The sequence below is a fragment of the Xenopus tropicalis genome, chromosome 4 (assembly GCF_000004195.4).
Source record: "Xenopus tropicalis strain Nigerian chromosome 4, UCB_Xtro_10.0, whole genome shotgun sequence".
Classification (NCBI taxonomy): Eukaryota; Metazoa; Chordata; class Amphibia; order Anura; family Pipidae; genus Xenopus; species Xenopus tropicalis.
In genome coordinates, this window is record NC_030680.2 from 127,170,218 (window position 1) to 127,188,100 (window position 17,883).

Genomic DNA, 17,883 nt, shown 5'->3' on the forward strand with positions numbered 1-17,883 from the left:
TTACCAATTACTTTACCTGTAAGTACCTACAATCTTTAATCCCATAAACAAGAAATACCAAACAACTTCTCAAAAAAAAAGATTTTATTTACAGGGAAATTAGTTGCCCCCTTAAAAAACAAAAGCTCCTTTCTTTTATTACTCACAGCAGTAGTGAGTGGCAACTAAGGCTGATGTTGATTTGAGTAAGGTGATTCCCCCACCCAAAACACAAATAGCAAAAATAGAAATAACTATTTACAAATAACATATGCAAATTTATTTATTTTTTACGCAGCTGCCTAGTGGGGGCTGAACTCTCACCACTATCTCTAATGGTAGAGCGTGTTGGCTGAACTTCCTTTTGGGTTTTTTCTTGCATTAAGATTTGTTGTTCTAGAAGAGAATTTTGTTTAGCCAACAGTGCCACTTTTTCACATTGGACTTGTAAACGCTCCTCTTGCAGCCTTAACATAGCAGCCTCATACGCAGCCTGTCGTGCCTGACTTGCATTGTAGGCATAAGTGGCCACACACAAGTCCACATGTATAGTGTCCAACTTTTTCATTAGACATTTGTTGTGGCGTATAAGGGCTTTGTGGAACAGATCTTTCTCAGGTTCCTTGGGGGCCACATTAGCTGTGCTGATTCTGGTCAGGAGTGTGACCTGCTGCTGGGGAATGTGTGCCGGCTCCTCATCTGAAAACAAGGCCACGTCACTGCCACATACGACAGACCCTCTCTCACTTGCCTCCCCACTAAAAGTTTCCCCTTCAATTGCAGCATCACATTGTGGGGAGTGGAGCAGAGATGAGGAGCGTTCAGCAGAGCGTCTGTGGCCACCTTTTGGAAAAAAGAAAAAGATTTTATTTAATTTTTTGTTATTATGTTCATGATGCCAGGCAAACTTCATGGACAATAATGATTGTCATTTGTTTTAAAACATGACCAAGTTTATTTTGCAAAATCTATTTGTGGACATTGATTCATTCTAAATAAGCTAAAAAGGTAAAATGTTTTGCCATACAGAGTGCAAGGGCAAAATCAAGTTGAAAAGATTGACTGTCCAAAAGTACAAGATGAACTGACTGCACCTAACCCAGCAAGACACACTTGTCCAATGACACACCTACCTTATTAGCAATACACTGCACTTCTGTAATTGAAACACCTGCAATATACACGGACACAATTCACTATTATGCCACTGCACAAGCCTAACACAAAACACAGGTACAACAAAATTTGGTGACAAAAATACCTGGAATGGGAGCAGATGACGATTGTCTGCGTCTGCTTGTGCCAGGTGGTGGTAAGGATGAATCTGTTGGAGAAAACATTGGATTACATTAATATTAAGCTTGTCTGCAAGAGTAAATACACTTGTATTAATGTCATTACACCTACCTTGGCCAACATTCCTGTCCAAATCGAAGGTGCCGGAGACACCGCTCACGCTCTTTGTGTGCAGAAAAGGGAGGAGCAGCTCCTCATATTTTGTAAAGAATACTTTCTTGGAAGGGCCACCTCCAGTTCCAGACCTAAATAAAATATATGAATGCTTTTATTGTGTTGCATCCAATAAGCAAGCCATAACAACGCAGTCACATTTTGTTACTCATTGTTGCCCCAATCAATTCCCTTTACTTTCAAGTGTAACAATACTAAGGCATGCTCTGACACAAACCCTACTAAAATGCTGCAAGTTGCTGCTAAGTGGCCTCGCTAAAGCTGGCCATACACGCACCGATAATATCAGATATTCGGTGCATGTATGGCAAGTCAGCGAGTCGACCGATATCGCAGGAGGCTGCTGATATCGCTCGACTCGCCGATCGGCCAGGTTAAAAGATTTTGATCGGGCGCCATAGAAGGCGCCTGAGCAAAATCTGCCGTCAGGGCTGAATCAGCAGAAGGAGGTAGAAATCCTACTGTTTCTACCTCCTTATCTGCCTTTTCAGCCCTAAACGGTTAGTGGCCGATTGTACGATCTTTCATGCGACCGATGGTCGCACAAAAGATCGGAAATCGCCACGTGTGTGGCCACCTTTATACTCTGTATTAAAAGCCGCGAAAAGGCAGTTTTATGGGGTAAGTGGCATCCCCAATGTGTTGGGTGCAATTGATTGCACCCATGTGGTGTTAAACCCCCCCAAGACAAGGAGCACATTTTCCGCAACAGGAACAGCTACCACTCCCTCAACGTGCAAGTGGTGTGCAAAGCACATATGTGTTGCGCACATAATAATAGGCATGCCATACATACATTACATACAAGCAAAGTAAGTAGGAAAGAAGCCAAAAAGGAAGGAAAGACAGTAAGCCAAAAGGAAAAGCCGATTGAGGAGAAAAGCAGATGAGAAAGTGTTAAATAGAAAGATGAATGTAAGATATTTACCTGTATCTGGAGTTCTCTGCCAGCTTTTTCTTCAGGACCCTCTTAATGTCCTGGTAGCGCTTCTTGCCGTGTTGGACACTGCGCAGACAGACCCCACTGCTATTTATGTGGTCTGCGATGTCTCTCCAGGCCTTGGTTTTGACAGCCGTCGGCATCCTCCCAGCATATTTGCCGATTAGCTTATGGAAGACGGTCACAATCCTCTCCACCAACGCCTCATTCTCAAATTCTGAGAATTTTATATATCGGAGCTTGCTCTCCTGCTGTTGTCTTTTCCTGCTCCTTTTTGGTGATGAGGGGGGTGGAAGCTCCTCACTCTTCTCTCCACTGGCTTCCTCTGGCCGATAATCCCTGTCAGTGCCCTCCACATCCGACACATCTGGGCTGCCGATGAAGCCAGGCCTCACTCTCTCAGTGTCACTGCTGGAGCTGTGTGACAGGGCAGATGCTGGAATACTTGCAGGTCTGGGTTCCTCAAGTGTCCCTTCCTCTGCTGCTTTGGTGGTGTGGGTTCTGACATAGAACCTGCCTGGTTCCTGTAGGCTTCCTTCAGGGTGCCTGTGCCTCCTCTCAGACTCCTGTGGCCTACCATGCTGTTCCCTCCTTTTTGCCACTCTTTTTCCTTTGCCACTGCTGGCTCCCACACTGCTCTCCATTGCTTGGGTCGCCTTGTGTTGCTCTTCCAATTGCACCCCAGCACCTTCCGCTCTCTCCCTCTACACTCTCACAGCGCAACTGCACAAAATGGCATTGGTCATGTGGTACCACGTGCGTCTATTACCGTGCATGCGTAAATTAGTGCGCGTGTGTTAATTAGCGCGCGTTGCAGAAAATGCCGCACGAAAATGGTCATCGCGAGTTAAATAACACAAACAGCATCGCGTCTTAATTTTGACGCGTGTCCTTTTAGTGAATCGTGCCTTAAGTCGTGAAAAATAAGAAGCGATAACATTTTTAACGCATATAAATAGCTATAAATAGCGCTCGTTTTAATGCACTTTAGTGAATCAACCCTTCTGTTTTGCCCAGGAGCAGTAACCTATAGCAACCAATTAGCAGGAAGCATTTACTAGTCACAAAACATCTTATTGATTGCTAAGGGTTACTGCTTCTGGGCATACTGAAAGTGCCTTTTATTACATATGGGGGTAGAGTTTAATAGTAAATAGTAAAAATAGTAAAATATAATGGTTTTATGCCAATACTCCCATTATAGCAGAAAAATCAATACTCCTTGCAGAGTGGTTGATATTGGTAACTGCTCTGGCAGAACCCCAGAGAAATTCCAAAGTAAATATCAATATGATTATGAAAAAAAGCAAATTGTATGAAATTAGTTTAAATGGCATCTAAAGCCCTGACAAGGGGTTGTACAACAATGTTGCAGGTACAGTGATGGTCAAGGCTTACCCTCTTAGCATTTGCCCAGCGCCTACCCTCCCTCTTAATGTATTTGGAGCCCACTATTTACCCACACACTTGGATTTACAACACTGTGCTAAGCGCTGCAGTAAATCTGTAATAATATCTCCACAGCTTCTAAAGTGGCAGAGATGTCTCTGTCCAAAGCGGAATGTACAGTGTAGTTGTAGTCACTTTGTACGTTCCATGCAAGCAGGCTAAGCAGTTTTGGAGGCATACAGAGGTCAGAAGAGCAGTTTGCAAGCAGGTACTGAGTATCAAGCAGAATGGCAGAGCCAGGCCAACGCATTCCAGCGCCCATAATCATACACCCCTTCCCTCCATTGCCCGGCCAGCCCTACACACTTACAGTTTGCCACTTCTCCTTGGGCCCGAAGGGATTCTTTCTAATACCCTGTGCGGAGCGCGCTGCTCAGAACACACAAATCAGCAGCAAGAAGGAGCGACTCTGTTGCGACCTACTGTATATTCTCAGCGCAGTGGGCACTAGAAAGAATTCCTTCAGTCCCAAGGAGAAGAGCTGAGTAAAGATAACTAAAAATCAGTGGCTAAAGGTGTAGGCAAGAAGAGGCAATGCTCAATGCACCCCCTATGTTAAGCACCCTAGGTAGCTACCTCTTCTGCCTACCTCCAGTTCCCTGTGTGCGCATTCGCTGGTGCGCCCAGGGATGGGGGCCGGTGTTGCCTAGGGCACCTGGCTGGCTTGGCCCGGCCCTGCATGGCACAATGTGGCCCCCAAGCACTGGGCACTAACATACCAAGCATAAATAAATCCAGCGTGAGACAGTGATTATAGGCCCCTCAAGCACACTATACACAATGGATACCCTGGGGTAGCAGTATGAATGCAGTGTCCACTTTGTGTTAAATGTCCCAGAACATATAGCAGCATTAATAGGCAATTGTTACTGGGGCAGGCTAGACAGCTTTATGTGCTTATTCCCCCTGGTGCAGAGCCCCATAGGTGTGGGGCCCTATTGGGTCCAATAGGTCCAATTGGCCTAAGGCCGGCTCTGGCCCCAAGACACATAGCAGTACAGATGAAGTCATCTGTACTGCTATGTGTCTTGGGGGCATTCATGAGGTTGTCACAGCATTTATACTGCTTTGTGTTCTGGGGGCATGACATATTAATTTGGCACCACATTTATACTGCTGTGGTTTAAAGGGGGGTTGATAAGGGGGTTTAATATAGCTTAAAAGTGGTTCTGTGTAGAAGGGAGTTGCATATTATGAGTATTGATTAGGAGAGTGGCTTAAAGTGCCAATGTGTCTGTACCAAAAGGCTCCTGATATATGTCTGGCTCAGGGCAGGTAGCAGCTGTAGATTCAAGTTTTCCTTGAATTTGCTCTCCATTTGTACTTGCTGGGTGCCAATACTTTTCTGGTACTATACGCTCTCTGTATTGGGTACCTATGATTTAGCTCTTAGGCTGTACTGTCTTATGCCAAGTACTTTTTATAATGAGTCTTTGCTTGTTGCTCGCCTCATATCCATGGACATATGACTTACATACTAACATCCTGAGAGGGGATGTGTAACCTGCAGGTCTTACAGATCTAGTTCAACAACATCTGGAGGGCCCAAAACTGCCTGCCTTTAGCTGTTACATTATTCTTTATCTTTCCCCTACTACTGACATCAGGTTTGGCAGGAGGAGAGGAATTTGGTCTGTTCTCGGAACAGCAGGAACAACTGACAGATATCAAACTATTGTGTTTGTCTGTGTGTTGCTATTAGCCAGCTCACACTCATAGCAATGCCTTGTGATTCAAGTATCACCATTGAATTAAACCTTTCTCGTGTGAGCAGACATAGCCCAGGCCTAGGCAAACTGTGTGGTATTTATAAGTGGGATGGGGTGTGCAATGCATTTACCATATGCTCTTCTACTGCCACTAACAGGCCAGAGCCAAGTAAAACATAAATAAAATAATTTTCCTTTTTAGCAATCCTGCTCAGAATTTAACTTTATAAACGCCATAGCCATACTGTCAGAACTAAAATTATTAATGAAAGGAGAATATATGTACTTTAGTTAGGGGACAGCACTCTAATATGCCTGCAGCACAGTGATCTGCTGAAAATTTGTAGATAGGGGCATGTAAAAGTAAAGGTATAGTAGGGAGAGATGGTGCCTATAGTAGCAGTGGGGGGATAATAGCCTCTGGGAAGGGACTGTGGCTGTGGGATAGCAGGTATAGTAGGGAGAGATGGTGCCTATAGTAGCAGTGGGGGGATAATAGCCTCTGGGAAGGGACTGTGGCTGTGGGATAGCAGGTATAGTAGGGAGAGATGGTGCCTATAGTAGCAGTGGGGGGATAATAGCCTCTGGGAAGGGACTGTGGCTGTGGGATAGCAGGTATAGTAGGGAGAGATGGTGCCTATAGTAGCAGTGGGGGGATAATAGCCTCTGGGAAGGGACTGTGGCTGTGGGATAGCAGGTATAGTAGGGAGAGATGGTGCCTATAGTAGCAGTGGGGGGATAATAGCCTCTGGGAAGGGACTGTGGCTGTGGGATAGCAGGTATAGTAGGGAGAGATGGTGCCTATAGTAGCAGTGGGGGGATAATAGCCTCTGGGAAGGGACTGTGGCTGTGGGATAGCAGGTATAGTAGGGAGAGATGGTGCCTATAGTAGCAGTGGGGGGATAATAGCCTCTGGGAAGGGACTGTGGCTGTGGGATAGCAGGTATAGTAGGGAGAGATGGTGCCTATAGTAGCAGTGGGGGGATAATAGCCTCTGGGAAGGGACTGTGGCTGTGGGATAGCAGGTATAGTAGGGAGAGATGGTGCCTATAGTAGCAGTGGGGGGATAATAGCCTCTGGGAAGGGACTGGGGCTGTGGGATAGCAGGTATAGTAGGGAGAGATGGAGCCTATAGTAGCAGTGGGGGGATAATAGCCTCTGGGAAGGGACTGTGGCTGTGGGATAGCAGGTATAGTAGGGAGAGATGGTGCCTATAGTAGCAGTGGGATAATAGCCTCTGGGAAGGGACTGTGGCTGTGGGATAGCAGGTATAGTAGGGAGAGATGGTGCCTATAGTAGCAGTGGGGGGATAATAGTCTCTGGGAAGGGACTGGGGCTGTGGGATAGCAGGTATAGTAGGGAGAGATGGTGCCTATAGTAGCAGTGGGGGGATAATAGCCTCTGGGAAGGGACTGGGGCTGTGGGATAGCAGGTATAGTAGGGAGAGATGGTGCCTATAGTAGCAGTGGGGGGATAATAGCCTCTGGGAAGGGACTGTGGCTGTGGGATAGCAGGTATAGTAGGGAGAGATGGTGCCTATAGTAGCAGTGGGGGGATAATAGCCTCTGGGAAGGGACTGGGGCTGTGGGATAGCAGGTATAGTAGGGAGAGATAGTGCCTATAGTAGCAGTGGGGGGATAATAGCCCCTGGGAAGGGACTGTGGCTGTGGGATAGCAGGTATAGTAGGGAGAGATGGTGCCTATAGTAGCAGTGGGGGGATAATAGTCTCTGGGAAGGGACTGGGGCTGTGGGATAGCAGGTATAGTAGGGAGAGATGGTGCCTATAGTAGCAGTGGGATAATAGCCTCTGGGAAGGGACTGTGGCTGTGGGATAGCAGGTATAGTAGGGAGAGATGATGCCTATAGTAGCAGTGGGGGGATAATAGCCTCTGGGAAGGGACTGTGGCTGTGGGATAGCAGGTATAGTAGGGAGAGATGGTGCCTATAGTAGCAGTGGGGGGATAATAGCCTCTGGGAAGGGACTGTGGCTGTGGGATAGCAGGTATAGTAGGGAGAGATGGTGCCTATAGTAGCAGTGGGGGGATAATAGTCTCTGGGAAGGGACTGGGGCTGTGGGATAGCAGGTATAGTAGGGAGAGATGGTGCCTATAGTAGCAGTGGGGGGATAATAGCCTCTGGGAAGGGACTGTGGCTGTGGGATAGCAGGTATAGTAGGGAGAGATAGTGCCTATAGTAGCAGTGGGGGGATAATAGCCCCTGGGAAGGGACTGTGGCTGTGGGATAGCAGGTATAGTAGGGAGAGATGGTGCCTATAGTAGCAGTGGGGGGATAATAGTCTCTGGGAAGGGACTGGGGCTGTGGGATAGCAGGTATAGTAGGGAGAGATGGTGCCTATAGTAGCAGTGGGGGGATAATAGCCCCTGGGAAGGGACTGTGGCTGTGGGATAGCAGGTATAGTAGGGAGAGATGGTGCCTATAGTAGCAGTGGGGGGATAATAGTCTCTGGGAAGGGACTGGGGCTGTGGGATAGCAGGTATAGTAGGGAGAGATGGTGCCTATAGTAGCAGTGGGGGGATAATAGTCTCTGGGAAGGGACTGGGGCTGTGGGATAGCAGGTATAGTAGGGAGAGATGGTGCCTATAGTAGCAGTGGGATAATAGCCTCTGGGAAGGGACTGTGGCTGTGGGATAGCAGGTATAGTAGGGAGAGATGGTGCCTATAGTAGCAGTGGGGGGATAATAGTCTCTGGGAAGGGACTGGGGCTGTGGGATAGCAGGTATAGTAGGGAGAGATGGTGCCTATAGTAGCAGTGGGGGGATAATAGCCTCTGGGAAGGGACTGTGGCTGTGGGATAGCAGGTATAGTAGGGAGAGATGGTGCCTATAGTAACAGTGGGGTTAATAGTAGGGTATTGGTGCCTGAACAAGTAGGGTAAGAGCACTGTGGAAGTAATTTGTCCAGCTGTCAGAAGTTTTTATAAACAATGGGAAACCCCCACAAAGTTTCTGTGAACCTAACACTAGCAAAGACAGCCCAGTCCGCACCACAAAAACACAGTTTGCAATTATAATTCACTAAACAGTAACTACCAGTAACTGGTAATTTATATAGCAAGGGCAATTCTAGGCATTTATGAACGGTAAAATAGCAACTGAAATCTCTTCCCTCCACTTACTCCTGACTCCTCATATTTCCCTCCTCCAGTCTATTCTAACTTCAGCTGACAGAATTATCCCTTACTCTGAGAAAGAACATACTAAATCGGCCCCATTTGCTGCTCAGATCTTCTTTACAGCACCCAATGAGATAACAAATCATTGGCACCACCTTTAAACATTGGCAGCCATGGATTCCTGAGTTCATGTTACTTTCTGTTTATAAGTCCTTGGACCTACTCTGCACCTCTGCCTTTTCACCAATATTTATATCCTGGGTCACTGGCTGATCTTTTGTATCTGTAATAGGATCCAATCATGAGCAATTGGTTTTGCATTAATAAGTAAGTCAAGTGAATTATGATGATTCGAGATGGTGAAACTGCACAAAAATTGCTTTTCATCTTAGAGGCAGCTGGCGGCCACCTTGTGTTGCTGTGTAGAGAAAAAATAATTGAAATTTTTAAAAATCATTTCTCTGTAATAATAAAACAGTACCTGTACTTGATCCCAGCTATGATTTTATTAATCCTTATTGGAGGCAAAACAATCCTATTGGGTTAAATTAATGTTTAAATGGTTTTTAGTAGACATACAAAAAAAACTCAGGTACTGAACACTCTGGATAATAGGTCCCATACCTATAACATACATTTATTTCCAACACAATTTGCTAGTCTAAAGGTTGCCATACACGGGTCGATTGTAGCTGCCGATATCGGTCCCTTAGAGCGATTCGGCAGCTTATTGGCCTGTGTATGGGCAGCAACGACGGGCATGCCAGATTGGCCAGATATCGATTGGGCAGGTTAAAAGATTTAGTCAGATCGGGGACCGCATCGTCTCGTTGATGCGACCCCTGAACCGACTGTGCCCATTGCCATCGTTATAATTTGATCGTTTGGCCCCAGGGCCCAGGGACCCGTAGGTGGGGATAGCGGGAGAAGATCCGCGAATCTTAACGTGTATGGTCACCTTTAGTTTAGCACAAAGCTCTAGGTAGGGATCCTTTTGTTTTTAAAGACTTTCAGAGGAGATAGAAACTGGTGGTTGCAGTTTGTCCCCTTCTGACTCCTGTACGTATAAGTTCTTCAAGGTGGGGATAACCTGCCTTTGCCTTTTGACATATATATATGATAAACAATGGGGTTGCCGGAGACCCAGGAGTCCCTTTGCAAAATGTGGGCTTTGTTCCTTCACCTACACCTGTCCTCTAGCCGAAAAGCTCCACTCCTGCATATGGCAGCCCCAGGATCCTGACTGACCATCCCTAATGTTGGATAGCGTTACCTTGAGAAGATGACTTTTGTGTTGGTCTTTTCTCCTATACACATTCCACAACAGGACTGATTACCCCCCATCGTGCTTTCCAAACATTTCACCCTAGGGAGGTATTGACAGCAGAGATAACTTTCACAGCATGCCCCGGGGATATGTATTATTTTCCATGCATTGCACTAAAGGCCCTGTTTTTCCATACGCACCTGGCCAGGGTGGGATATGGAAAGGGTTTGTCACTGGATATGTTAATTAAAGGTCACCACCATATTTATGTCATTCTCTAGGTTGACTTTCTGTAATGCTTTAAATGTTTGCAAAAGCAAAGTACAAAAATGTGGCAAAATACATGCTGCTATACTTTCACCTTGCGTTTAAATGGCATTGAATGGCACTTATTTGCTTTATTTTTTTTTAACAAACAAAGGGTAGAATATAATTTCAATACAAGTCCAATATTTTTGTGTTAATACTAACATAGGTGTTTTAGGTGTATACTGTCCCTTTAAAAGAATCACACAAGCTTTGAGAGGAGTCCATGCTAGGCACACACTTTTTTCTATATTTGGGCAACAGTGACATGTTTGTGAGTTTTTTCCCGTATCTTCTAGATCACAATATTCATTTCCTCCTTCTTTTAGAGTGTAAGCATTTCCCATACTATTTACTAATATTCACACATGCACTCCGCCTGTGCCTGAAACTGTTTGCCTGCCTGGAAGTGACCGGGCTGCTTGCCCCACTGTACTGCCCATAGCTGCTCCCTCCCCCCCTGGTACCCACACTAGACATGAGCGGGGGGGGGGGGCGATGTCACCAATGCAGAAAGTATTTTTCTATTTTAAAAAAAGTTAAGTATTCTGATGAAAAATAATTTTAGTTCTTTAAGTTAGTTCTCTAAGTTTAGTGCAGCTGTGTGTAAAGTTGGCTACACATAGGGAAATGGCTTATTTGGAATGGTAGGTCAACATCCAAATGTTTTGTCCAATTATTCAACTACGCAGACAAGTAGGCTGTTGTTAGGCCATCACCTCTTTAAGATAGCGCACTGCCTAATGCAAGGGTCCGGCCGCAGGTCTCTGTGTGTTTAAGGGTCCGGCCGCAGGTCTCTGTGTGTTTAAGGGTCCGGCCGCAGGTCTCTGTGTGTTTAAGGGTCCGGCCGTAGGTCTCTGTGTGTTTAAGGGTCCAGCCGCAGTTCTCTGTGTGTTTAAGGGTCCGGCCGCAGGTCTCTGTGTGTTTAAGGGTCCGGCTGCAGGTCTCTGTGTGTTTAAGGGTCCGGCCGCAGTTCTCTGTGTGTTTAAGGGTCCGGCCGCAGTTCTCTGTGTGTTTAAGGGTCCGGCCGCAGGTCTCTGTGTGTTTAAGGGTCCGGCCGCAGTTCTCTGTGTGTTTAAGGGTCCGGCCGCAGTTCTCTGTGTGTTTAAGGGTCCAGCCGCAGTTCTCTGTGTGTTTAAGGGTCCAGCCGCAGTTCTCTGTGTGTTTAAGGGTCCAGCCGCAGGTCTCTGTGTGTTTAAGGGTCCAGCCGCAGGTCTCTGTGTGTTTAAGGGTCCAGCCGCAGGTCTCTGTGTGTTTAAGGGTCCAGCCGCAGGTCTCTGTGTGTTTAAGGGTCCGGCCGCAGGTCTCTGTGTGTTTAAGGGTCCGGCCGCAGTTCTCTGTGTGTTTAAGGGTCCGGCCGCAGTTCTCTGTGTGTTTAAGGGTCCAGCCGCAGTTCTCTGTGTGTTTAAGGGTCCAGCCGCAGTTCTCTGTGTGTTTAAGGGTCCAGCCGCAGGTCTCTGTGTGTTTAAGGGTCCAGCCGCAGGTCTCTGTGTGTTTAAGGGTCCAGCCGCAGGTCTCTGTGTGTTTAAGGGTCCAGCCGCAGGTCTCTGTGTGTTTAAGGGTCCAGCCGCAGGTCTCTGTGTGTTTAAGGGTCCAGCCGCAGGTCTCTGTGTGTTTAAGGGTCCAGCCGTAGGTCTCTGTGTGTTTAAGGGTCAGGCCGCAGGTCTCTGTGTGTTTAAGGGTCCGGCCGCAGGTCTCTGTGTGTTTAAGGGTCCGGCCGTAGGTCTCTGTGTGTTTAAGGGTCCGGCCGTAGGTCTCTGTGTGTTTAAGGGTCCGGCCGCAGGTCTCTGTGTGTTTAAGGGTCCAGCCGCAGGTCTCTGTGTGTTTAAGGGTCCAGCCGTAGGTCTCTGTGTGTTTAAGGGTCAGGCCGCAGGTCTCTGTGTGTTTAAGGGTCCAGCCGCAGGTCTCTATGAATCTGGCATTCTGTGTATCTTAAGGGGTGTCATTGGTTATTTGGTTATTAGCTGGAAGATAGCAGAAGTAAAGTACAGGTCTCCCCTGCACCTCATTGTATTATGTGCCACAGTGGCCCTAGGTAGAAGAAATGTAGTATATTGAAATGTAGTATAATCCCATAGTTTGTGCCTGTTGATGTGGCATAGGATGGAGCTTGATTCCTTTCACCCCCAGGCCCTAGCACACTTGCACCAAACCCACCCTGGCTTTCATTTCACACTAACACCCTGATCACAACATGCTCCCAAACCTAGGGGGTGGTGTGGGAGCAAGTTGTGATTAATGCTAGTAATAGGAAAGAAAGGGTCATGCGGATCCCTTCTTTTTATTACTAATTATGCAGCCTTCATAGAAATTGCCACCCTAGGCCTTTGTGGCCTTCCCACAAATCCAGGCCTGGCTGTGCCCAGTAATAATTATAATAAATGTGCCTCACCATGTAACACATTAAACTTTGTGACTAAGATAATGCAGAATGGTACAGGCCAGTACGGAGCAATGCCTTGCCTTCTATTATTATAATTATTATTAAACACATATTGAGCAATGCTGTACAATAAATGAGTGTATTCGTGGAACATACAGATTACATATCAAAAAACAGCCGATAATCAATACAAGAGAGAAAAATAACTGAGTCAGTGACACTTTTAGACTTTTTATAGTATTATTTTTATTGGGTTTATGATACAGATAGTTGCTTTATAATAGAGGTATAATACAGATTCATCACATGGCAGTCATGTGTGACAGTTCAGTCCCCTTTACAGTAATCTTTAGCCCATCCTGTTAGTGCAGAGGTCAGTGAAGCAATTTCTATTGTCCTGTCACAGGAGGTGAAGCTCTGCTTGCAAATAATGGATCTCCCACCTTCACATTCTAACTGGTTAGGCACTCTATGACCGCCCTATGGCAGTGGTAATGTTTTGTCCTACTGTACTGGCCATAGCTGCTCGTGTTTCCTTTGTACTACTGATGCTTAAGCCTCAGGTTTACCTGTGGGCTGTGTGGATTCGGGCCAGCATCCACACATCTTTTGCAGGTTGCCAACCTAACACCCTCCACACATGTCTATTTAGCAGAACTACTAAACTGACTCACATAGGTAGGTTTCGGTACTAGAAGCTTCTAAAACATAGTCGTCCTTGGTCTTTAGTCTCATGTTAGAAGCTCAACACCTTGCTCAACTATCAAGCTGTTCACCTTCCAACATAGGGAAAAAAATCATGCAGGCACTCCGGCTCTCCAAAAAAATGTAACAAAGCAGCTTATTTAAAGTAAAAACATGTTTAGTTTATTATATACATACACAGGATGCCAATAGAAGCCTTACGTGTTTCGTACCAAAAGGGGTACTTAATCATAGGCTCAAAATAAGCCTATGATTAAGTACCCCTTTTGGTATGAAACGCGTAAGGCTTCTATTGGCATCTTGTGTTCTATTGGCATCTTGACATTTTTTTGGAGATCCGGAGTGCCTGCCTGATTTTTTTCTTATGTCTAATCCCCATATTGGGTCCCTAAGCTGAAGGTCTGGGGCAAGAGCACCCAGACCCATTGTAATTAAGGATAAGACTTCTACTTTATCACTTAAGCTGTAATTTTCCTGTGTTTATGAATACCTTCCAGCATAGACTTTGGTAGCAACAGTGGCGTAACTACCTATACAGCAAGCCCTGTAGTCGTCAGGGGGCCTAGGCGACAGTGGGGCCCAGACTGCAGGGTCTGCTGTACTGTAGTCCCCCCTCCCCGGATCCTGTCCTACCTTTAAAATAGCAGCGCAGTATGAGCTGGAGGGTTGGGCGGGGGAGATGGAGCTGGTTGTGCCCCCCTCAGAATTTTTTTTGTGGGAGGGGCCCAACACAACCAAGTTGTACTACTGGCTAGGCAGGCCTTCCATTTCATTGTTTTTCTCTTCTGTATATTCCGATATCTGCACTGACATTAAAATCTGTTTTGGGAAAAAAAGATTTTTCTGCCAGTAAATGCTTCTCCGTGGGGCTCATAATGACAGTCCTTATGTGGTGGTGTTGGCTTGTTGGTCAGTGATCACTATTTCTGTCGTCCTTAAGGAAGTAGTGTTTCTATTACTGTTCTACAAGCTGTCTTTTCCTTTTTCACTTCCCTGTTGTTTCCTTCTTTTCTTCTTATATTTGTGCTTCGCTTGCTCTTACTTTTTCTGTCTTCTCTAATGGATTTTACTTGACCATATGCAACATTTCTGAATTCCATGTATTCCTTAGTACTGGGTCCAGTTTCCTTAGGATTTGCTGCACAAAAGCACATGTCAGTTGGTTGTTATCTTGCTGGTTTTTGCTTACAAGGTTACCCAGTAGGCTCAGAGCAGGGTGTCGTCAAGCAGTTTGCCAGTGACAGACACATTAAAGTTGTCTACTTGTTTTTTTCCCACTATAGATATTTCCATTAAGATGTTTAACCTTTGTTAATTGTCTACACAACAAAGGGTAAGGTTGGAGCAGTGATTTATAGATCTACTAACAGTAAATTACTATATATTATCATATATGTCCAGCACTGCTAGGGGGAGGGGACTATGCACCAACCATAACCATGTCATGCAACCTCCAAACTGTTTATTTCCCTTTAGACATTAATAAGTATCAAAGCTTTTGCCCCATCTCTCACCTTTTCATATAGTGCAAATGCCCCAATGTTACACTTAGGGTAATCTCTCTGATAACAACCTTTATGGTGCCCCCTTGCACTCCATTGTAGAGTTTGGCGGCCAATGATGGCGGTAGGCTTAATCAGGCTTGAGATGATCTCCCTCAAGTTGTCTTTATAGAGATCAAAACTGTTTCCTGTTCTTTATTTTATTCTGGTTGCACATAATTGTGTAAATTGTAAGGATACTCATGGTTTGCTGCCTGTGATGTCACCAGTGTGCCACCACATGCGCAGGGTCCATACGATGTATGTGTCATGATGCAAACATCTCATTGCACAGCACACGTCACAACACTTGGGCCACAGCGCATTGCACACACCACAACGTATGCATGTCACATGCTCCACCTGCGGCCTGATGCCCTTCCCGGGCTATTTAAAGCATTTGTGAACTGCAAATCATTGACTGGTTATCTTGGTGTCTCCTTGAAGCCTAGCATGTTCCTGATTGATCTGTTTATCTGGTTTTGACCTCTGCCTGCTTGATCTGCTTCCTGTATCCACTCCCAGGGTTGGACTGGGCCAGCGGGGCACCAGGAAAAAACCTAGTGGGCCCTGCTGACCCACATACACTCTCCATTGCCTATCAGGAAGATGGTGTAATCCATGCCCCCCAAATTGCGTCCGCAAGTACGATGTAAAAGTTCCCTTATGCGCAATAAGAGGGTTTGAGGCTGGCTGCAGATTTGAGGAAGAATTCACAAGCCATAACTGGGGTGGGGGCAAGTGGCAGCCCTGATGGGCCCCAACACCACAGTTCAACACTGTCCACTCTTGACCTTGGCCTGTGCCTCCGTTTGAGAACCTTTGCTGCCCACCTCGACCCAGATCTGCATGACCTTGCTTTAGCCTCTCCTTGTGTAATTCACTTTTTTTGGCCTCGCTGGCTACTTCTGGTACCCTGTGACTGAGCTCCAAGTATCACTTATATAGTACAAGAGATCATAACCACTTACACAATAAAATGTGTCCTTTGAGCATTTATCAGTACTCTGTTAGGGACTCAGGGCAAATGTTCTCTCTGTCCTACAGAAAAATCTCTCTTCTTGCAGAGAAATGTGTATCTGCCTCTTTAGAAATGTGTCTTTTTGCTGATATTAAGTCATGTGGCCTCTGTCTTTTGCCCTCTCTGACATTGCTTAGTCTGCAATCCACTTTCTGTATACAAAAAGGTTTTTTACTTCAGGTTGGGTCTTTCCTTCTGGTCTTTTACATTATGCCTACACACCTTAAGTGTCATCTTTATGGTCAAACAATTGGCCAGGCTCTATCATAACAGGGCTACATATAATCAAAACCTGGTTCTAACAGATATTTCCCTCTACTCCCAGGGATATCATGGCCAAGACATCAAATAAACATTTTGTCTGAGTGGTCTTTAGACTGCTCCTTCAATTGAATGCTTTGCCAACCCCTTACCAGGGGAACCACAGCCTTAGGCTGTGGAATGCCTTGGAATGTGGAGTTGATTATTTCTATACATTTTAATACTTTCATATCTTGTGACCATTTGCAATTATTTTCCCTGCAGCTTTGGAATTTCTTGTGGTGGGCTTTGTATTTGGGGTCCATCAGTTGGGGCCTTGGAAGGTAAAAAAAAAACCAGTGAAAAGAAAAGGATTAAGTTGATATCAAATTAGTGTGGTGTTTAGTAGATGACAAGATAGCTTGCTGCATTCGAAGATACACATGTCATAAACTCAAATGCATACCCAATTTGATTTAAACAATATGTCAAGAACATGAGGTTTTTATGCACAGGAGTGTATCAAATAATTTTAGAAAGATGATTATTAATATTTGTACTTATTGCCAACGTTTACATAATTTTCACCTTCCTGTTGGCATTTAATCCATGTAAAACTGAGCTCTTTCTAATCCCAATAAACTGAAATAGGAAGGGCTTGCTTTCTTATGTATTGTATATATATATATATATATATATATATATATTAACTGGGATAGACCTTGCTCCCACCTAGGGGGCCAATCTGCCTGTACTCTGCACATGCTGCCAGTTCTGAGCTCCACCACAACATACTAAAGTTGGAATATGTATATAGGGATGTAGCGAACCTCAAAAAAAATGTTCGCGAACCCGTTCGCGAACTTTCGCCGAAAAGTGCGAATGTTCGCGAACTTTGCAAACCCCATAGACTTCAATGGGAAGGCGAACTTTAAAACCTAGAAAAGCCATTTCTGGCCAGAAAACTGATTTTAAAGTTGTTTAAAGGGTGCCACGACCTGGACAGGGGCATGCAGGAGGGGGATCAAGGGCAAAAATTCCTAAACTTATGTAATAAACTGCTTTAAAAAGTCCGGCCTCTACATGCCAATCAAGTCGTGTAAAGGTTACGGCCGGTTCACACGCAAAGACAAAACGCCGCGTTTACTGCAACGAAAAAAAACGCAAAAAGCTTTAATGATACTGTCAAGTGAGCGAATAATAGTTTTTACTAGTTGCTTGTCACCTCCAGGACGTTCGTCCTGTCGGTGGGAATATTTCTGTAGTGGTGTGTTTAGCAGTCACCATGCTTGTGCGCACGTGCATGGTCAGGCAGAGGTAATTCAATGTACAGTGACGTGAACCAAAAAACACTGATTCTGCAGTGTGGGCCCAGTTTTGTCCTACCTTTTTGATCACCTCTGATGACCATAAAAGATACGATTTTGCCGCTGTTGCAGAACCCTGAAAAATCAGGAATGTGTACATTCCTGAAAAATTATGGTTTTTTTGTTGCAGCCACTGAAGCACAGAGGACAGAAAAAATATGTTAAATAAATGTTGAAAAAGTTTGTTTTTTTGTTGTCGCAGCCACTGAAGCACAGAGGACAGAAAAAATATGTTAGATAGATGGTATCATAACCAATCCTGAGGCAGAACCTTTAAAAAATCGAAGATAGCGTACCAAGCACAGAAGACAGAAAAAATATCTTAGATAGATGGTATCATAACCATGCCCCAGGCAAACCCTTTCAAAGAAA